The following is a 6,207-nucleotide window of genomic DNA, read 5'->3' as shown; positions in this document are numbered from 1 at the left end:
TTAAATGTAGATCATTGAAGCTTTCGTGTCATACAGTCTTAGAAATTTGGTGTTGGGAGGGACATTGAGAACAGCCTGCCCCAGTTAACAACCAAAGGCTGAACAAGCCCCACTGTGCTTAAACAGAGCTCACTCAATCAATACTGGACAGGTCAGTGACATCAGCCCCTGGTCTTTTGGGTGGAACTCAAGGAGTCCTCAGGAAACCTGTGAGTTATTGGATTAGAAACCACCAAAGCTCCATATTTCAACTCTTGGACTGAATTTCACTATTAACACTTAAGAAGGAAGAGAAAGAGGAAGGAAAAAGCAAGGGTGTATAACTGGAAATAAGAAGGCTTCTGTTTCCACAGTGCCTAGGATAGTTGACTATTAGGTTCAGATAGGTCACTCTGGTTCAGACAGGCTAAAGGATTAGACACAGTGCCGATTAATGGGAAACTTTGCTCACTGTCCTGAGTTTTGAGGGCCCGACAGTATTATGTAATTTTACAGCATTAACAAACCATGTCCAGGGATGCATGTGTGATATTATCTCCCTTTTCTTTCAAATTCCTGATTCCTTATACTGACAAAAGCTATCTAATCTTTCTTAGGAATGAAAAATGGTCTGAGATGTTTCCCCAACAACTTAAGTTTTGAGAAGGTAGAAAACAGGAAGATGTGTCAACCAAAGTATTTTTAACTGAGGGAAATGACACAAACCAGCTCAGCCATTTTGTAAATTAACAGGAGAATTTGGACTACTTTCTTATAAATTCTTAGTAATTTGACAGAAAGAGGTAAGGGGCATTTAATAGCAAACAAATGGACAGACACCTGTCCCATGTGATATTTCTTTACTCTAATTAATTCAATTTTTGGAAAACTCGTTCATTCATTCCACAAACATTGTGGAATACACTATGCTGTATGTATATTGTGTGCTGTACTCCGTGCTTAGTAGACTCTAAGAAACGGCACACACATGTTCCATGACCTCAAAAACATAGTTAACAAATGAAAGGGGACCAAAAATCAGGTCATTATAATACTGTGAGCAAGAGTAGTTATGACCATTTGAAAAATACTTTCTTACATTAGATTAAAATCTGGCTCCACCTACTGGTTCTGTTGGATTCCTCTTTGCACCAGAGGTTCTCTAGTAAAGTATGAATTTTAAAATCCCCAAAAGGAGTTACTTACTCCTGATTCCAGTAGGCAGGAGTGAGAGAGTGGAGACAGTGACACTGGAAAGAAGTCACATGGGGGCTGGATTCTTTTGGGACTTGTGAGAAGCAGCATAGTGAATACCTCCCATTGTTGTCCATCAGGCAACAAGAGTCTGAGACTTTCATCTACTTGCTCCTTGCCCCTCATCCAAATGGACTTTAGAGCTTTGTTGTTTGTTGTTAAGTGCTGTCAAGCTGATTCTGACCCATAGCGACCCTGTATAGGGTTTCCAAGGAGAAGCTGGTGAGCTTGAACTGCCGACCTTGGAGTTCAAACGGCTTTGCAGTCTGGCACATTAACCCACAGCGCCACACCAGCACTCTCTAGAGCCTTAGGCAAAAACAAATACACAAGATGGTTTGACGTGGGTGACATCTTTCAGCACAGCTGTGGCTGGTATCAGAAGACCACCGATGTCTACTGTCTGTCATCAAAAGTGTCTGTTTAGGGATAGTGAATACAACAGAGATATATGTGCCCCAGAAGGGCTCACAGTTTAATTCTACTCCATGGCTATGCAGTGCAGATCCAATCCCTCTCCTTTGTAAGACAGCAGGATATACCTATTATGTGCATTCCTGAGTTCTTCTCACAGCAAGTCCTCTCAAGGTATGATTTTTATTCTTCCATTCTCCTAGTGTGGCACTGTCGGACAAGCACTGGACCACAATGTTGGTCTGAACCCCAAGGTTGGCCGTTTAAACTTACCAGCTGCTCTGTGAAAACCCTATGCAAGGTCACTATGAGTCAGAATTGGCTCAACAGTACTTAACAACAGCAATCCTCCTGGTGGTTCTTCAGTTCCGAAATTTTCCAGAAATTGCATAAAACTTAGTGTTGCACTATAGATGGACCAACCAGCACAGTTAGGGCAAGAGGCCATGTCCCGGAGAATTTCACAGTGATCCAGGGTTGGGTGATTTTGTTGCTCTGATATAGATAGCAGAAATTGTGGGGTGTTTTTTCATTCACAATCCACTTTGTATTTGGGAGGTAGTCTATCTTTAGTTTTTACATTTTTAAAACTAGCTCTTAAATATTTGTGAAAAAATACTTTACTTTTAGATAATGTTTAAATTTTTTTGTATTGCCATCGGAGCATAAAGTTTTTAAAATAGATGACGGGCTACAATGGAGCCATTTTGAGTTATCATAAAGATTTTACATCATTACACAAAAAACTACTAGCTCTTTCACCAAGTTACTGTGTATTTCACATATGTGCAGCATTAATTTATTTCCAGTTTAGAATTCTATTCTTTTTTTAGGAAGATATTATATTTATGATAACTACTTAGACTAACCAGGTACTAGGAGCTCTTCCAAATGCCATACTGGCACACTCCAACAAAATTAATGTGGATTCATTTTTCAAAACTATGATGATTTTAGTCATAAATCAGAGGACTTAATTATATGTAACTTTTAAGTTAATTTAAATTTAATTTCTTCTTTGTGGCTTCAGAGGTGACTGAGTCAAGGAGACCATAGATTTGGTCAAAATATTTTTGGAAAATTAAGTAGCTGACTCCCTTCTCCTCCACACCATGGTCTACAGGGATAATAAAAATGTTCACCAGCAGAGAGTGCAAAAGTCTAGAAAACAAAAGCCAGAATTTGACATCTAGAAAAAATCATTTCTATGGCAGAATAAAAGCAACAAAAACAAGTAAAGGCCTGGTAGCACAGTGGCTTACGATATTGTAAACGGCAATATCAGCTGTTCAAATCTACCAGTCACTCCATGAGAGAAAGATGAAGTTTACTGCTCCCGGAGTTGGAACGGATTCCATGGCACACACTCAACCAGCATCAAGGTTATAAAGAATACATTTCTATGCATTCAATTGTGTCTGAAATCTATGATTTTAAAATGTTACCACATTTTTCTGGTCTTTTTATATTCTCAAAATTAAGGAGCCCTGGCGTAAGCACTGAACCATTCGTTAGTTACAAGGTCAGTGGTTCAAACCCACCAACGCACCACAAGAAAAAGATGAGGTTGTCTGCTCCCATAAAAATGAATAATCTTGGAAACCTTTTATAGCTGCTCCTTGGAAACCCTATACAGGGTTGCTATGGGTGGGACCACGGCATTTAACTACACCACAGCAATGATTCGGAATAGATTCAATGGCAGTAGGGTTTTTTGTTTATATCAAGATTAAATGGATCTCTGGTTATATCAGTTTATAGCTAGAATTTAGAACTTATGAATCACTGTCCTTTATGCATATGTTATCTTTAAGAATCACATTGATCATGTTTGTAAAACATGTGTAGTGGTCTGTTTGTAGATTACAACTACTCATTTATGATGGTTTTTATTGAATTTATACTTTGGGTATGTTTCTAGAAGTTTTTATTATTACAAGATGGAATCTCCTCCTCATTTATTTCAGTTATTGCAAACAAACTATATCAGTCTTAAAGTATTACATAATGTGTATAATTCAGATATCTAAAGGAGCTCTCATAGCTCTCGTAGTTATTAAGTGCCGTCGAGTTGGTTCCGACCCATAACAACCCTGTATAGGGTTTCCAAAGAGCGACGGGCGAGCTTAAACCACAAGGTTTTGTAGTCTGGCGCATTAACCCACAGCGCCACACCAGTCATGTTTATTTGCTTTCTGGTTTTAAAAAAGCTCAACAAGGCTGCCGCCTGGGTGGAGCTGGAGGAGGGCGTTTGCCCGCGAGGCGCCTGTTAGATAAGGCGGCGTTGATGTCTGCAAGGCCGGCGAGTGCCGCGGCGGCAGCGGCGGAGTCTAGCGTGTGGCAGGGCGGCCTGGGATTCGGCCTTCCGCAGTGAAGCGGGCCGGTGTCACCTGCAGCAGCAGCAGCACAGACCGAGGCTTGGGCGCGTCTCTCTTCTCCGCCTGAGCCTGAGTCTGGGGAGGACAGGAGGCCCAGGGGACACGAGGGGGTCCGCTGCCCGAGAATGGGAATTTTCTTCACCAGGATATGGAGACTGCTCAATCACCAGGAGCACAAAGTTATCATTGTTGGGCTGGATAATTGCAGGGAAAACTATTCTTTACCAATTTTCTATGAGGTTGTACCTACAACAGGAAGTAATGTAGAAGAGATTGAGATCGTCGTTAACAATACCCGTTTCCTGCTGTGGCCAAGAATCTCTTCGTTCTTTCTGGAACACTTAATATACTGAGTTTGTAATAGTTGTGGATAGTACAGACAGAGAGAGGATATCTGTAACTGGAGAACTCTATAAAATGTTAGCACATGGGGACCTAAGGAAAACTGGACTCTGATTTTTGCTAATAAACAAGATGTTAAAGAATGTGTGACTGTAGCAAAAATCTCCCTGTTTTTGACACTCATTTCTCCTAAAGATCATCAGTGGCATATCCAGGCATGTTGTGCTCTTACTGGTAAAGGACTATGCCAAGGACTTAAATGGATGATGTCACCATTAATCTCAGATCATCTCTACTGACCTCTTAGAGACATTATATAAATGAAGTGCTGGACTTTATCTGAAAGCTGCAAAGATGAATGGTTCATATATATTTATAATAAACTGATTTAAACTTTTTCTATAAGAAAAAAAATTAAGATCACTTATTTGAAAACTCAAGTGAAATCTCATCTTCCAATCTACTTTTTCATTAGTTCCTTCCAAAGTAAGGTCTCAACGCTGTGATTGACTTTTCCTCATAATGAATCCTCTCAGGACATTGTAGAGCCTGTGGTAAGTAAAAAGAAAGAGGAAGACATTTTCATCTTTGAGAACTGTATTATCAGTATAACCCTTCTTTTTTAATGTTCCTCTTCTTGTTCCATTAAAGTCAAAGTACAAATCAGCAAGTCAGTTTCCATATGTTAAAATGCTATGTTAACCGTTGAAAAGTTCAAAATAAAACAAAACATAAAAACAAGAACTAAACTAAATATTTTATATTTTGGATTTCGGACCTCCTTCATCTCTATTTTTGGGACATCTGCTGTTCTTTTATATTGAGAGGGCTTCTTATGTGTGTGAATATATATGTATTTGTTGTTGTTATTAAGTGCCATAGAGTCAGTTCCAACCCATAGCTACCCTGTACAGGGTTTCCAAGGAGTGACTGGTGAGCTAAAACTGCCGACCTTGCAGTTCAAACCGACTTTGCAGTCCAGCACATTAACCCACAGCCCCACACTAGGACTATATGTATACACACAAACATATATATATATATATATGTTGTCAGGTGCCATCGAGTTGCTGCCGACTCATAGAAACCTATGCACAACAGAATGAAACACTGCCTGATCCTGGGCCAACATCACAATTGTTGCCACACTTGAGCCCATTGATGCTGCCACTTTGCCAATCCATCTCGCTGGGGGTCTTCCTCTTTTTCTCTGACCCTCCACCTTACCAAACATGATATCCTTCTCCAGTGACTGATCTATACAAATAGATATTTTGTGAAGCAGTGATTTTCATGGATGATTCTGCTGTCTAAAATCACTTCTCAGGGTATTAATCTATTATGCTTTCTAAAACATTACACCATATTTTAGAATACAATAATGTTGTAATTGCTTGCCAAATATTTTCTACTAGGCTTAGAAACAAAATTATTGCATGTATTACATCGGGAAGTTTTTAGCAAAAAATTCATCAAAAAGCAGTTGATTTTTTTAGGCAATGGTGGTGGTGTGCCGTGGAGTCAGTTCCAACCCATAGTGACCCAGTACAGGGTTTCCGAGGCTGTAAATCTTTACGGAAGCAGAAATCCTCATCTTTGTCCCGCAGAACAGCTGGCAGTTTCAAACTGCTGACCTTGAGATTAGCAGACCTATTCATAACCACTACGCTACCAGAGCTCCTTTTGAGTCTCTAGTTGCTGCTACACAATTATACAATAGAGTTACAATACATCAGCTTTAAAGTATCATGCAGAGAAACTTCCCAGTATGTGTTTGTTAAATATTGTATGTCTAATAAATTAATACTGGTGCAGTGCCGTAGGATAAGCAAGCACTGAA

The 6,207-nt window shown here is 39.7% G+C and overlaps 1 pseudogene; it reads left to right on the top strand.

Annotated features, from left to right (window-relative positions):
* The first annotated feature begins 4,150 nt into the window (after positions 1-4,150).
* Positions 4,151-4,666, top strand: LOC102834771 (annotated as a pseudogene).
* Positions 4,667-6,207: the final 1,541 nt, after the last annotated feature.

This window comes from Chrysochloris asiatica, unplaced genomic scaffold (genome assembly GCF_000296735.1).
Source record: "Chrysochloris asiatica unplaced genomic scaffold, ChrAsi1.0 scaffold00027, whole genome shotgun sequence".
Taxonomy (NCBI): domain Eukaryota; kingdom Metazoa; phylum Chordata; class Mammalia; order Afrosoricida; family Chrysochloridae; genus Chrysochloris; species Chrysochloris asiatica.
This window is presented reverse-complemented; position numbering and strand designations above follow the sequence as displayed.